Genomic DNA, 15,452 nt, shown 5'->3' on the forward strand with positions numbered 1-15,452 from the left:
AATGGGAACAGGGTGAAGTGGTGCAGAGGCGGGGTCAGGGGGAGCCAATGGGATCACAGGGGCGGAGCATTGCACCAAACTGGGGCCAATGGGGACACAGGGAAGGGAGAACTTTCTAGGGAAGGTAAAAAGGGGAGGGACAGCCCACAGGCCAACTGGGTACAGAAACTGGGGTACAACAAAGTGGAGGTGCAAAGCACTGTGGGAAAAGCCCTTCTTATTAACTTTAAAACGGGGGAAAACCTTACAGCTAGGAGGCTCCTTCCACACCCTGATAGCTTTTGGCTCTGGAGCCTCCACACACAGATGTCTCCCCTCTGCTGCAAAATTAGCTTAATTGGAGAGCACTGAGTGCCATCAGCTGCTGCTGCAGGTGCTGCATCCCTAAACCCTCCAGAGGGCCTAAAAGCAGCAGCTGCTCGTGCTCAGGGGTGAGGCAGCGTTGTCTGGAGTCAGGATGTGTGTGACCCACAGCTCCTGGGCTGGTTCTGTCCTGCTGGTGACTTCTGTGAGAGCTGGAATGTGGGGAGGAGTAGTGTCAAGGAGTTTTATTCTGCTTTAGTTATAAATGTAACTTTGAGTGCTATGGCCCAGATTTTCCAGAGCTCGCTCCCCACAAGTGCTTTGCCTCTAGCAGGGATAAATTGGGGTTTGATTATGCAAAGTGGGATATTCTGGGGAAGGGAAAAATAGTTTTCTATCTAGTGCGGCATTTATCTGTAACCTGAGTTCAGACTGAGAGCAAGCTCAGGGAAGCTGAGCCTGGAAAGGCCCAGTTTTGGCCTCTGCAGCTTTCCAGGGGCTGTGCTGTGCCAAAGCCGAGTGCTATGAGCATGGCACCAATTTGGCCCTGCAGTCAGCAGGCTGGTTCTTGCTCTGCTGGATGTGGTTTGGCAGGGACTGGATTCATTGGTGGTTTCATCCCTACTAAACCAGGGTGAGTGTACAGAGCAGAGAGAGCCCTTTAGCCTGCACAGACAGGCTGTTATTTATCACAGCTTATCTACACGTATTTAATATTGGCTTGGGGTTTTGTTTCTATCCAGACCCCTGTGTGAAACCTGGTGCAGATGGATGTGAGAGTGTCTCTAAGCCCCCAGAGCTGTAATCCCTTAATGCTGGGTACTTTCTCAAGCATGTTGGTGGGAATAGAAACTGATCCCAAGTCAGGCCTGTGTCTGCTGTGAGCCCTGTCCCTTTTCTTTGGGGTCCTGGTCCCCCATTTCTGTCTCCTGCTCCACGTGGGTCAAAATTCTTTCGTGACCAAAGCTTTTCCCAGTGAGCAGAGGGAAGGTGGTGGCTGAGGGTATACTGGGGTCTGCAGAGCTGGGCTCTGAGTGACTGCCCCAGACACAGGCCTGGAATGTCCTGTATTGTACTTAAGTGCCACATCTAAAACACTTGGAGGGCTCTTGTACCTCTGCTGCTCTTGCCTGGGGCTCCTGTGGCTGCTGCTTGGCAACCACACAGGCAGTGGCTTCATTCTGCTCCCTGTGGATAGGGATGGGCCTCGGGACTGCTGCAATTCCCAGATTTGCTGGGGCTGGAGCTGTGACACCCATCAGGTCACTGTGTCCAAGCTCCAGTTGCCCAGGGTTGTGTTTAAAATCAAACCTGCTGAGTCACAGGTGCCCACCACAGCTCTGCATCCCCTTGAAATAAAAATGGGGTCGGGTTTAGGACACAAGAGCTGCAGTGGTGCTGCTGAAGCCCCCAGCAGTCTCCTCAGAGAGCTCTGACCATGCTGAGCTGCTGGTGGTCCCCACATCAGCACAGGAGTGGGCAGGGATGGAGATCCCCAGGTGACTGTCCTGGAGGATGAACACACACCCCTCCATCCCTTCCACTCCTTTGCTTGTGAAGAGTGATCAAAGTTCAGCTGTTGCATTTCATAACCCGAGTAAATGCTCAAAAAAAAAGAAAAATCACTCCCAAAATATTGCAGGGATGGTGTTTGGAGTCTTGGCTGCTTTGCCTGAGAAACAGTCTCCTCTGATTCAGCTTGTTCAAATCATCTTAACAGTTCTTAGCAAGAAAAAACCCTCTGTATCCTGAAGGCAAGTATATTTGGGCAGAGCAATAAGGGAGACTTTAAGAGGTTTGGAGGTTACAGTGGGAAATAGCAGTTATTCCCAATAAGCAGTCTTAAATGAAGTGCTGCTGACAGTAGCCTGAGGCAGGTTCAAGAGTTTCAAGATTTGCAACGAAGAGATTAACCAAAATAGATGTCTTATTACAGGCAAGTTTGTATCTAAATAATTTAAAGTACCTTCAGATGCTGTAATGTTTTTCCTCCTAAGTGCTGGCGCTGTATCTGCAGCCTCCTCCTGCTTTTCAGGGGTGAGCAAAGGAAGAGCCCTCGATCTTGGTGAGGTCAGGACCCCGTGATGAGGGAACAGGGACCCAGGAGACTGCCAGGCTCCCTTCTGGTGGGAGGCTGCTTGAGCAGTGATCCTGTTTGATGTGGAGGAGAGACCCTGGCCCGTCACTGTCACAAAATGATTCACACGGACGCAGCTCGAGGTGTGGGGAAAGAATAATAATCCTTTATTTGTTCTTTCAGTATTTATAGGTTTTCAGCCATGACCAGGGATTGGATAGTGAGGTTAACACCTTCCCAACCACAATGGCTGTGAGAGATGTCCATCAAAAGGCGTATCTTTAATGGAATGTATAAACACCTACGTTTATAGTTATATTCCTGGGAAAGTGGCTAGAATTTGTGAAAAACAATATCGAGGGCCTGATTGTCAGGGTGACGCTGGCCCAACATCCCTGGATGTGTTTACAAAAAGGCTGGATATAGCACTCAGTGCTGTGCTTTGGTTGGGGTGTTGGGGCATGGGTTGGACTCGGTCTTGAAGGTCCCTGGCAACCTTGTGATTCTGTGAATTCTGTAATGAATTCTGTGATTCTGTGAATTCTGTGACTCTGGTGAATTCTGTGGTGAATTCTATGAATTTTGTGGTGAATTCTGTGACTCTGTGAGCTCCTCCTGTGAGGATGCTCTGCTGTGTGTGGCTGACAGGCACAGCCCAGAATGGATGGGCCCAGCTGCAGGTTTTGCCAAAGCTTTGGGTGTAAAATTCTTCTGGAAGAGGAGCAGCAGCATGGCTGGGAGCTGGAATAACCTGGCTCTTAATTTGCAGTGGTTTGAGGTTTTCAGGAGAGCAAGTGCTGTGTTTGGGGCTGTAAATAATGGCTCAGGTGAGTACAAAACATCTTCATCTTTGCCAAGGCCTGAATCCAGCTGCTGATATCCAATCTCTGCCACCCTGTGGGACTTTCATGTGCGTGGATCACCCACCAAAGTCTGTTTGGGATGCAGGATGTTGGGTTTTTTATTTCTGTGCAGAACTAGAAGGAGATTCAGGGCCAGCAGCATGGGAGTTACTAGAACAAATTATCTCCACCAGCATGGGCAGCTGCTGGCACAGAGCAACCTGGCTGCAACCTGGATAAGGTAAATTTAAATTTGATGGACAAGGAATCAACAGGTCCAGGGAAATTCTCTGCAAGAGAGGGGCAAGCTCCATGTGCTCAAGAATAAAGCAGGGGAGGAGGTCAGAGGGGTTTCAGGGGAGCTGGTCTGACCCTGAGGAGCAGCCTGGGGTGCTGAAGCTGAGACAGGAGAAGGGGTGTTGGTTATTTGGATGAGATCCCTGTGCTCACTCAGGTTGGCAGCAGTTGATTTCTGCTCTCCAAAGCTGGGCTGCCAGTTTTGCTTTGGCAGTCCCACACCCCGTGAGGATGAGCTCCACACCCTGCAGGAGTGGAGCCCTGCAGAGGAAGGGCTTTTTTGGGGTGTCTCAGGTACCTTCAGCAGCTGTGCCAGTGCTGATGTGCAGGTGGGACTGTGAGAGCTGGAACCAGAAGAATGACTGGAGATTCAAAGAGGATTTCAGCTATTAAATATGTGTTAAATGTGCTAGAACCATCCTGGAGCAAGGTGGTGAGGGCCTGGCAGTGCTGGGTGGCACCTTCTCATGGGGAGGTACTAAAGCTGAGCTCTGGGAAATGAGTCCTGCTGTATGAGGCCTCCTTGAGCCATGCTCAAAATATAAAATACTGCTCTTTCTCCTTTCCCTTGCTTGCTTCCAGATTCTCAAATTCATGACATTTCTGTGTCGTGCAATAAGCCTGAGATTGCAAGGTTTTCTCTCCATGTGAACAAGGGAAAATGTCACCGAGTGTCTTTGCATTATTACCCTTTTTTAGAGTGAATCCATGTCCCTCCAGGCAATCAGATATTCATGGTGACCTGCTGACAGTGCCACCTCCACAAGTGTGCAAGATGTCACCTGGAAAGCAGCAGAGAGCAAATGAGAGTGGTTTCATTTTCAGTCTCACGTGTTGGGCGAGCTGGTGGCAGTCACCTGCTGCACATGGATGGAGAGAGGTGACAGCGTGGCCTCACCTCCCCTCCGGTGCTAATGGCTTTTCCAGGGGCTGCCAAGGGATGTTGCAAGTGTCAGGTATGAATTATAGCACTGCTGTGGACTGAGGAAGGGCTGGTTTATTTTGCTACCTGATAGGTGAGGGAGCTGCATCCCAGAGCTCCTGTTCTGCCACCAGCTGCCAGTTTTCCCTTTCAGTACAGCAGAACCATGGATGCTGTGCTTGTCAAGGCTCTTCCACGGAGTTCACAATGGATATCTGGATGACAGCCATGCCACAAGTCCTCTTTAAGTGTAATGGGAGGCCCTGTGCAAGAGGATGAAGGAAACAAGGATGAGTGCCCTGCTTTTGTGGGATTTTTACCAGTTTGAAGGACCAGGTTGCTCCAGGCTTTCATTTCCTGCAGTGGAAGTGCATGGAACTGATGGGAACCTGACTTTTCTGGAGGCTGTAAGGACCTGCCTGAGTGCCACAATCACTGCAGCTCTGTGGGCTCTCTGGGCTGTCACCTGCAACCCTTTGAGCTGCCTTCCCATGTGTGGTCCATCACCTTGTTGGTGTGCCTGCCCTCCTCGTGGGCTGAGGGTTTAACTGTGGAACAGCTGGGATGATCCAGCCCTTGAGCCCTTTGGCTGCAGGGTTCCATCTGCCCTGTCCTGTGGAAGCAGCAGGGCTGTGCCATGTGGTGGTGATGCCTTGGGAGGCTCCTGGAGCAGAGGCTGGGCACGGTTAAAGGAATAAAGCAGGGATTTATTAAAAGCCCTTCCAAGGATGCACCTTGGGCACTGCAAGAGCCCGGCCGTGGCTGCAGCCAGGATGGGCCCTGGCTCAGGAGTTTCACACTTGGATCAGTTCTGGTCCATTTCCAGTTTGGGCTGAATTGTGCAATTCCAGCTGCAGGTGATGCAGTCCCATCCTCCCAGGTTGCTCTCCTCAATTCCCTGCTGGTTGCACTTTTTGGGCCTGGAGCTGCAGCGGTGTCCTTGGCTGTGGGGCTGGAGAAGGATTGTTGTGTGTGCCTGAGCTGTGAGGAGACCTTGCTGACACTTTGTGTGGAGATCAGAGTTAGGAACCAGTGCAGAACCTGGAGAATGTCACAGCTGAAACTGAGGGCATCAGCAGGATGTGCTGGGTTTGGATCAGGCTTTGTGTCACCTGTCCCTAAGCGTGTTCTGCCTTGTCATTGCTGCTGTACTCATCAGGAGTTGTGGACAGCTGGTGTTTGCATTTCTCCTGGAGTCTGGTGAGCTGAGAGCATCCCTCCTTCCCTAGTGTGCCTTTCTAGCCCTTGGAGGGGCAGAGAGGCACTTCAAGTGAAGCCTGGTGCACATAAAATATTTGTTTTCTGCAAATACAAGGAGTCTGAGCTTATTATATCCAATTATCATTAAATTGGCTATGAAATGAACTATTTGGACAGTATGGTTTATTATTTTGGAAAAGGAAGACAGCCTGGCACTGCCCCCAGTCTGATGGAAGCATCAGAGGTACTGCCCAAGGGCAGGTGGGGGTGAGAGGGCTCATCCCAGGTGAATCCATTGCCACAAACCCCTCTGGGGTGCTGTGGTGATCCCAAGCAGGGGCTGTGCCTGTGGGATGTTTGGGAACTGCCCATAAAGCCCTTGGCTCTCTCCAGAGGGAGCCTCAAGTATTTCCATTGTGATCTTCTTAGAGAGGGGCAGCCTGGGAAAGGCGGCCCTTGGGCTCCATGGAATGTGTCTTCCATGTCTGTTTTACTGGATTTTGGCAAAAGAGAGCTTGACTTAATGTGGGTTTTTAACAAAACAGCTGCTGTGGCTGTAGGCAAGCCAGGAGAGGAAGGAGAGCAACACCTGTGGGTGTTTGGTTGTGGAGCCTGGCAAATGGGAGCCTTTCCTGCTGTTTTAATTGGCATCAGGAAGATCACTGGGACCTTGGAGCCCCAAACACCACTTGGGAGCATCTGAAAGGTGCTTCTGCACCCTGGAGCTGTGACAGTGCTGTGAAGGCAGGGAAAGGGGAAAAGAAAGTACAGGAAGTGAAAAGAGGGAGGGAGAACTTCCATCCATCCTTGCCCAGGCTGGTAAAGGTCTAAAAACATTCAAAGCCTTCCTGGGGCCCACTGGATTCAGGGGTGTGTGCACAGCTTGGTGAGCACCCCAAGGCATCTCCCACCTGCACAGGTGTCACCCTGGGACAGGCACTTCCCAAGGGCCATCCCCTTCCCAAGGACTGCACTTGGGATGAGGTGAATCTTTCCTGGGTGGACTGGAGGTCTCAGCTAAGGGCAAGGACAGCCAAGGGTGGCTCGTGCACACCTCCGTGTCCCACTCATGGCCACACACACACTAGGGCAGGAATCCCCCCTGTAGTCTCTGCTGGAGACCTGACATGGACAGAAAATCTCACAAGGGCCTGTCCACCTCAGCCTCTCCTTTCTGGCCTTTCCCACCCAATGTTTTGGAGTAGGATCTAGGAAACCTGCTGTAATCTCTGGAGGAGAGGCTTGTCCTGCTTAGGATCCAGCAGGTTTTATCCTTTGCGTTAGAGGAGCATTCAAATAATTTAACGGTGGATATTCTCATCCCTCATCTGCCAGCAGAGTTGTTTTTGTGGCTCTAATGTTTCCCTGACCTCAATGATGTCTCCTGTGAGTGCGTTGCTCAGGTTAATTATGCATTAAGTTTACATAAGGCTTTTCTGTTTTTAATCAGTTCCAAACCCGCCGCCCTGGGCTGTGCTGGATGCGCTGGCACTCGGCAGCTATCGGGGGGCTTGCAGGAGGGCTGCATCCACCTTCCCACCCTGCCAGGTCTCATCCTCCCCCTGGGGTGGCTCCTCTGTTTGTCACCGTGCTGCACAACACTCCTGAGACGTGTGGCTCTGTTGTCACCCGCACAGCATCTCCGACACCCGCTGCAGTCACACGGCACCGCGAGGGGAGCTGACGGCTGCTGGATTGAGCTCGCTCGTACTCAGCTCCCTTTCCTTCTCCACGGCTGGAGAAGTGTGTGTGTACCCTGGGAGAGGCTTGGGAGCTGCTGTCTTTCCTCAGACAGTCTTTCCCACGTGGCCTGTGTGAGTACAACAGAGAGGGTACAAAGACGGTGTTTCTCTTTCTTCTGGAGATCCGTTTCTCTTTCTCTTTGCTTTCCTCTGGGCCTCCCCTTTGGTTTCACTGCAATCTCTTTTGAGCTGGATGAGCTTTCCTTCTCTCTTCTAAGACCTTGAAAGTAAAGGTTATGGTGAGATTGCATAGAAGTTGGATAACATGATTCTGTCTTCAAGGCAAGCGCTCCTGTTTGCAAAGTAACTTGGCAGCCTTGTGTATTTTGGATTTAGGCATCCTGGTGCATAAGCCAAAGCTAACAGATATTAATTAGCTGGAGGACTGATACTGTAATGAGAGCAGTTGCTCGCATAGGTTGGCATTTTTATTTTTCATGCGAGTAATTAAAGGAAAAGTTGTGTTGAAGAAGTCGGCGTTAAGAGATGTTGTGTAAATAACACACCCTGGGTGGTGAGAGCTGGGGAGGAACGTGAGGCAGAGAGGAGCAGCTGAGCTGCTGCTGTGATGCCTGGCTGTGGGAGGAGGGATTACCCCTGCAGCAGGAAAAAAGAGGAGCAAAGGAGAAGTGTGGTTGTAAAACCACGTCAGAGGAGAAGGACGGGGAGTTGGAAGAGCTTTGCCAGTGTATTTGGAAATGCACAAGGGCATCATATTTGGAGGATCCCAAAAAGATCCTGGTCGAAGAAGCAGGGATGCAGGAGCAGTCTGCAGCATAGGCTCTGGGTTGGAGGAACAGCAACTGTTCTGAGCCTGGTGTTTATGGTGGTCCCCTAAAACACTTCCCAGCCAGTCATCCTGCTGAGACCCTTCAGGAAGAAGTTTGCATGGAGAAGTGCTGAGAGAAACCAGTTAAACCCTGGCATAATCCAGGAGACAGGGATGGATCTGTGGAGCTGCTGGAAGCACAGTCACACCTTTAGTTTGTGTTGCTAGGAGCGTGTGTGATGTGAGGAGTGAGAAAACAGCCAGGTCTGGGTTTGAGATACCTGGCAGGGGTGTCCTGGAGATGCCCAGGAGGTGTCTGGATCAGGGAACGATGGTCTCTGTCCTGTTAGGCCAGGGAAGTGCCAGCTGGGCACAGCTGAGCTTCTCTGCCCCTGCTGGTGATGGAACAAAGCCTTGGTTATCTCCAGGGTGTTTGTCTCCAGCCTTGAGACAGAAAAGAGACTCGAAACCACGCCCAGCCCCCAGGAGCAGAGCCATGCAGAGGAAAAGCCGCAGTGCTGAGCACTTCCCACTGCACGTGGGCTCTGCAGCCTGCGCTCACCTGTCCCTGGCACCCCGCTGCCCCAGACAAGGCCTGGCAGAGCAGCCTTCCCACAGGGATCTTGTCCTTCCCACCGAGGTCAGGGTCTGCCCCCCTGGGCTAACCCACACTCACCTCTGAGCAGGCTGAGCTGCCCCAGTTTGCGTGGTGGGAACCAGCATTTACCTGATGTGCCGTGATGTGAGGCTGGATCTGCTAAATCACGCTGGACCCTGCAGTCATTGATGGAATTTTAACCATTTGTTTCCCTTCTCCAAGAGCCAGCTGTTGGCAGCGATGGCCAAGTCCTTGCTCTTCTGCAGGTGGTGTATTGTGAAGGAGAGAGTGGGTAAGGAATGCAAATCAAAACCAAACCATGCGCTTTGCCATCTTCTTTGTTGTTTTTTTTTTTTTCCCTTTAAGAAGCTCAATATATCAGCTAATCGTGTGTGTAAACAATCTCAATATGCAAACTGAAAAGTGGCATCATCCCCCCAGCGCCAGCTGGGTTGAGCTCCCCCATTAACCTCTCCAGAGCAAAAAACCCTTCCCGAACAGCCATTTCGGAGTGTGCAAAATTGATTTTGCATTCGGCCTCCGCAGTGGGAGAAGATGGCGGCGTCGAGCCGCGGGTGCCTTTCCCCTCCCTTGTCATTTTTTTGGGATATCCTCTTTTCCTGGCGATGGAGGACGGGCGTGGCTGGTGCCGGCAGGTCCCCCCGACGCCTTCTCCTGAGCAAAAACAATAAAAACCAAATTTACGGCGGCCCCTCCTTGGGTCATTTCCACAGCGCAAAGACCCCCTGCCTCCCACCCCCTTCATGTGCATCTTCTCTTAATTAATTAATACTGCATTCATCACCGCTTAATTCCCGTTTCCGTAGCACCCGAGGAGGGGGGCTGCCAGCTAAGGCGGGTGCTGAGACATTCTAGAGCTGCTGTCTTAGTGGAGGAGCTTAATTAGCCCCCGTGACAATATGGGCTCGTTTCCCACAGCCCGGGAACGGGTGGCTTCAAAGGGCTCCTGGTGGCCGGCAAACGCAGCTCCCTGTCCCCGTGCCAGTCCCCGTGTGTGCTGGGCAGGAAGGGTGATCTCCTGCAGCAGCTGCCCAAATTTAGAATCAATTAATCACAAATTGGCCTCCTTTTGAGCTGGGTGAGGGACAGGAGGCAAAGTTGCCAGGTTTGGTCTGTCTCGGTGGTTTTGGGAAGCAAATCCCTTTGGGTTGTACAGGGTCTACACATCCCTCACTGCTCAGAGCTGTGTCTGTTGGTGTTGCAGGGGTCCTGCTCTCCTCTTTTTTTTGTTTTTTTACGTTAAACACAACTTGCTGGCACTTGTGGTGCCTCCTCTGCTGAGAACACCTTGCTGCTGCCCTGGTGGGACATGGCTGGAGAGCCCTGTGGTGCTGATGGGGCAAACCAGCAAATCAACCAGCAAACATCAGCTGGGGTGACTTTAGCAGAACAGAGCTTTTGTTGGGACTGGCTGGAAGAAAAGGTGATGTGCTGGTCAGTTGTCTTTGTGGTGTGCATCAGTTTGGATGGGTGACTGTATTTTTCAGGCTTTTACCTCCCAGTCTTTGAGCTCTCTTTACAAGAGGGAAAATTGAGCTCTCTTTACAAGAGGGAAAACCCTTGTGCCCCACAGCTCGTTGGGATGGTGACCACAGGGGTGCTGTGCTCATACCCACACAGCTCCCACCCACCTGGGCACCACATTTAGGGTGAGATGGAGAGATCCAGAGCATGTGTGTGTGGACAGAAGATGGAAAGGGAACAAAAGCAGCGGATTCAGGGCCGGGCTCCTTGCCAAGAGCAGCAGCCCTGGCTGGGGTGGTGGCTCCCTGCTGCCCTCCCCTCTGGGCAGGGGCTGAGGGTGGGCTGGGGCGTCAGCGTGGCTCGGGGCTGGGATGAGGGGTGGCGATGTCGGGATGCTGATCTTGGTGTCCATGCTGGGATGTCACCTCGCCCTTCCCACGGCGTGTCCCGCGTGCCTCGCCGCCACAGCACAGCCACGCTCAGCCAGCGTGAGCATTGGCAGCAGGCTCGGGGTGTCCCCACACCCCGGTGTTGGCTGTGGGAGGGGAGGTTTGTGCTTGATTTTTATTTATTTTTTTTTTAATCTTTCATTTCCGTTTCCTTCCACTCTTTCATTTTTCCGCACTGCCCAACCCGCAGCATTGAAACTCGGCCGCCTCGTCAGTGCTGGCTTTGGGAGGGCTGGGGATGTGGGGGTCAGCTGGCCCAGCAATTGCTGCTTGGGGACAAAAGGAGCCTTTTTTGTTTTTCTTTTTTGCTTTTTTTTTTTTCCTTCTTTTTTTTCTGCAGCGCCAGTAGCAGCTGCCAGCCAGAATAGCAAATCCATGCGACTTGGCACCACTCCAGCTTCCTTGAGGGTTGCAGAGGGATGGTATGTTGGAGGGTAAGACTAGCTAATTAATCTTCTGGCAGGGAACAATGTAATATCAGACAATTACAAAGGCAGAATGAAATTGCTATAGTGGGAAGGCTGGCATATGAATTTCTCAAAGGGTCCATCCCTCAGTCCGCTGCCGGGGTGCTTTGTATGCGGGAGAAGCACCCGGTGTACGTGTGCTTTTCTCTCGTGTGGGGGTTTTTGTGGGAATTACATTGTGGGGCGGGGGGAGCCCGGCCTGCTCCCAGGAGAAGCTTTCTGAGGAGCAGAAGAGAGAAAGAAGAGTCATTGTGAGCAGCCACGTTCCCCAGCAGCAGCTGTGCCCAGAGGACAGACCCACTGCATCGCCCATCCCTCGGGCTGGCGATTGTTTCCCACTTATTGCACTCTGCCGTCTGATGGCTACAGCTTTTGGAAAGGGGCACAGGGGGAAGGATTTCCTAGAGAAAATTCACAGAGAAGCCTTCAAAGAGCTTTGGAGCTGCTGAAAGTTCTTGGGGGAAAACACCTACGAGCTCCGCGGTGGTAATTGCGGATAATGAGCTGTAATCACCGCTACCTACAGCCGGGACGCGGTGATGGATAGGGCAGTGAGAGCCGCATGGTGCAGGCTCCCTGTCTGTTTATTTGCAGCGGGGAAAGAATTAGGGAAGTCTCATTTATCCTGGAGCACAGGAAAGCATCGCTGGGAGATCAGCCTGGGCAGGATTAGCGTAGGAAAGCCCTCCTCCCTTCTCCTTGTCCTCGCCAGGCGTCAGGGATGAGCTAATGACTCTCCTCCCTTTGCATCTCCCTCCCAGGATGAAACTTGGATCTCTGGAAGTGTCATTAAAAACAAAACCAAACCAACCCCTCAATACCAAACGTGGAAACGGCATCAGACAAATTCTTTTCGCGATTTTGCGTCTGCGCGCCAGGAGCTGCTTCCAGCCAGGACAGGAATTGGAGCAGCTCCAGCTTCGTTGTTCTTTCTCCTAAGGAATTCGAGTAGGTTTTTGTCTGGTGCCTGCACACATCAGATGGTGCAGAGACGATGTTTAGAAACCACTGTGAGCTGCCTTGGCTGCTGGGCTGGGCTGCCACTTGTCACTGGAGCTGCTGGAAGGCTTAGGCTGAACAAGTGGCTCCTTTTAAAGCAGTGGCAATGTCAAGGGCTGGATTGGCAGGCTGGGGGCTTCTCTCCAAGATGCAGATGAGGAGGAGCTGCCCACAGTCAGCCCTGGGTGCCCTGAAAGGCTCCGTGCTGGGTGCCCATCGTGGGTGCTTGCCTGGATATTTTTCAGGGCTGGCTGGATAGCAGGAACATTTTCCATTGGTTTTCCTTAGTGATGAAGGTCCCAGGGCTGGATCCCATCAGAAATCCCTTGGTGTGGTTCATGCAGGTGTGTAGCTGCTTCTCTGGCTGTATGTGCTCCCTGTGAGACAGCACGAAATTCCCTGCACACCCCAAAGGGATGGATCCCAAAACCCAGCCCTCTGTTCCCAGCATCTGCTGCACCCTCCCTGTGCTTGCTTTGAGCATCCCAGGCACTCGGGAACAGTGGCTGGTCTTTCTCTGGAGGCAGAATGGATACATCACCTCTCTCTGGAGGATGCAGAGCTCAGCCCAGCCAGCCCTTTGGTTCCTGTCCTCATCCAGCACATCTCCTGGATGGAGGGAAACTCTTTTGAGACCAGCCCAGCTAATGTACCTGCAGGAGAAGGCCCTGGAGACTTCCTAGGCAGACAGTGGTGGCTCTGGTAATGGATGCTTATGAGCAGGAGTGAAGAAACTGAAGTTATCCCCATCATTTCATAAATGATTTCAGTCAGAAATGATCACATCCAGTCCCTGTCTGAAGTCCTGCTGAGGACTCTCCCTCTTTGGTCCTGTGCCCAGGCCCAGCCTTGCCCTCATCTCCGTACAAAGTCTGAGCCAGCAGCTCCTGTGTGGAAGTGGAAAAGACAATCTGAACCTTTTCACAGTCAATAATTGACACCAGGGATGTTTCTGTAAATTAATGAGTGTATCTTCTTGACTATACTTCAAAGTTTTCACTTTATGAATCTTTTATGGAATTCTCTATGCTGGGAAAAAAAAAAAAGATAACAACAAATCCTTGTAGTACTGAAATTTCACCTTTGTAAGTGATGCAATAAAAAAAAATTACTTAAACCCTACTCTTTCACAATCAATTGACTTGAGAAAAACCATCCAGTGGGTCATTGTGTGCACATTGGGGCAGAATTTGCCCATGAAGTTGTGCACATCCAAACTGTGTGCTGAAGGGTTAATAATGGTCTGGGCACTCTGACCTGAACCTTAATGCTGCCAAAATTCCCCCCTTGCAGTTGGGTGTGAACCCCTCCAGGTCCTGCTGAGGCTCTCCAAGGAAACTTCTGGAGTTAAGAAATTTAATTTGTAATAAATCAGCATTACAGTACAAGTAAATCTGCTTCAGTGGCTATAAAAATTAATTCCTTATCCTAAACATTATTATATAGCTTTCAAAATGAATTGACTGTGGTTGGTAGTCTAGTATGTGCCATTATTGGTAATTAGTGTAACAAAATAACATTGCTGTAATATTTCCTGTCTACCCCTCCCCCAGTTGGGGGCTGTTTCATATTAGAGAATCAGAATTGCAAATGCAAGGCTTGTGTGCAAGCTACTGCCTTTGATTTTTTTTTTTCCCCCCCTTTTTTTTTTAAATATAATTTTGTGTGTGTTGGAAGTCAATCTGTTCCTGTCTGGGGTTTTCTGGGAGCATTTCCTTCTGCAACAGCTTTGGAATGTCCCAGGGCAGCATCAGAGCCTGATGCTGGAGGGGCTCCCCGGAGCAGCCCAATGCTCTTGGGTCCCCTTTGGAGCTTTCCCTTGTGTGCAGTTGCTGCTGAGATCAGAATTCTAGGTTGGAAGAGACCCCAGGTGGGATCATCTGGTCCCTCCTCCCTGCTCAAGCAGGATCAGCCCTGGCACAGGATCGTGTCCAGATTGTTCTGGAATATCTGCAGTGCTCACTCACATCTCCCAGCATGTGACATGTCTCGCCCACAACTTGTGTCTCAATAGTTTTCTCCAGTGATCCACCACACCCTGGTCTTTACCCAGGAGCTAAAACACCTGATGGATGTCCCATGGAGACCCTGGGGCAGCTCTGAGCCTGCCAGGAGCTGGAGGGAAGCAGAGATTCCCTTTTCTGAAGCAGGGGCAGGTGAAGGATGGGCTGTGTGCAGCAGGAGGATCCTGAGGAATCTCACTGGGCTTTGGCAGCTGGAAAAAGCTGCTTTTCACACCTTGCTGGCCTGACTAATAAACGTGAACAGGCTGAACAGGGGGGTGGAAGCACAGGAGGAGCAAATAAAAATGAGTTTATACATTTCTCCCTCTCTGAGATGGACATTGTTGGGGCTTTTCTCATCAAACCCCAGTGCCAACCCAAATGTCCTGGATAATCCCTCAGGAACACCCATACTAAACTCTTCAGTGTTGCTGACCAAAACAACTCCTGCCATTTAATTTCTGGAGTGTCCTTTTGGATTTTTCCCCCCCCTCACCACCACAGTTCTGTTTTTCTTTTTTTCTCCTCCATTTTCAGCTTTGAGTGTTGCCTTTTGAGAAAATCCTCAGCAGCCATGGTTAGAAACTTGAGATTCTCCATGGAACTGGAGGATGGTTTGGGCTGGGAGGGACCTTGAAGGTCAAACCAGGTCACTCCAAGCCCTGTCCAGCCTGGCTTTAGGGAAGGAAAGTTCAAATTCTCCTTGATTTTCTGGCTCTGGGATTTTTTTTCCCTATGAAATGACCAAATTAAAACTTATCATCTGTGCAATGAGAACCTGGGAGCAGAGGAATGGGGAGCTATGGGGAGAGTGGATCCTTTGTGCTGTCCCCAGCATGGAGTTATTTCATGACAGCTTCAGAAGCCTGGAGATATGCCCTGCACTCAGCCACCCCATTTATCACAGAGCTGAAAAATGCAGAAATGAAGCAGTAAAACTGAGCAGGAGATGCATTTACCATCCTGGAAAACATTAAAAATGTAGATACAGAAATAATAATAATAATATTGGTATCATTGTTGGCCCAGATGAGGCTGGTAAATCATAATTCCAAATATCAGCAAGTTCCAGAGTGAACAGGCTGTGCCATCTGAAGCCTTTGATTTGGTCCAGGCTGGGTTTGGGAGCTGAGCCCGGGGTTTGTGCTTTGGCTGGAGTTGGACAGATGCAGTCAGCTTAAGCTGCAGGAGACAAATTCCCTCCAAGCTGAGGGAGGAAAATAAATTGCATGTTGGAAGCGATATAAACATGATTTCAGGACTTTCTCCAACTTTTCTTCCCCTCAGGGCAAAGGATAT

The 15,452-nt window shown here is 50.9% G+C and overlaps 1 long non-coding RNA gene across 2 annotated transcripts; it reads left to right on the forward strand.

The window, feature by feature from the left end:
• The first annotated feature begins 253 nt into the window (after positions 1–253).
• Positions 254–13,267, forward strand: LOC111937255 (uncharacterized). 2 transcript variants are annotated; one of them, XR_015277893.1, is made up of 3 exons: positions 254–937; positions 11,025–11,118; positions 11,913–13,267. It is a non-coding gene; the product is annotated as an uncharacterized LOC111937255 (long non-coding RNA). The 2 variants fall into 2 exon arrangements; XR_002868525.2 differs by having other exon boundaries at positions 256–508.
• The last annotated feature ends 2,185 nt before the right edge of the window (positions 13,268–15,452 follow it).

Source organism: Cyanistes caeruleus, chromosome 19, assembly GCF_971803275.1.
Source record: "Cyanistes caeruleus chromosome 19, bCyaCae1.hap1.1, whole genome shotgun sequence".
NCBI lineage: Eukaryota > Metazoa > Chordata > Aves > Passeriformes > Paridae > Cyanistes > Cyanistes caeruleus.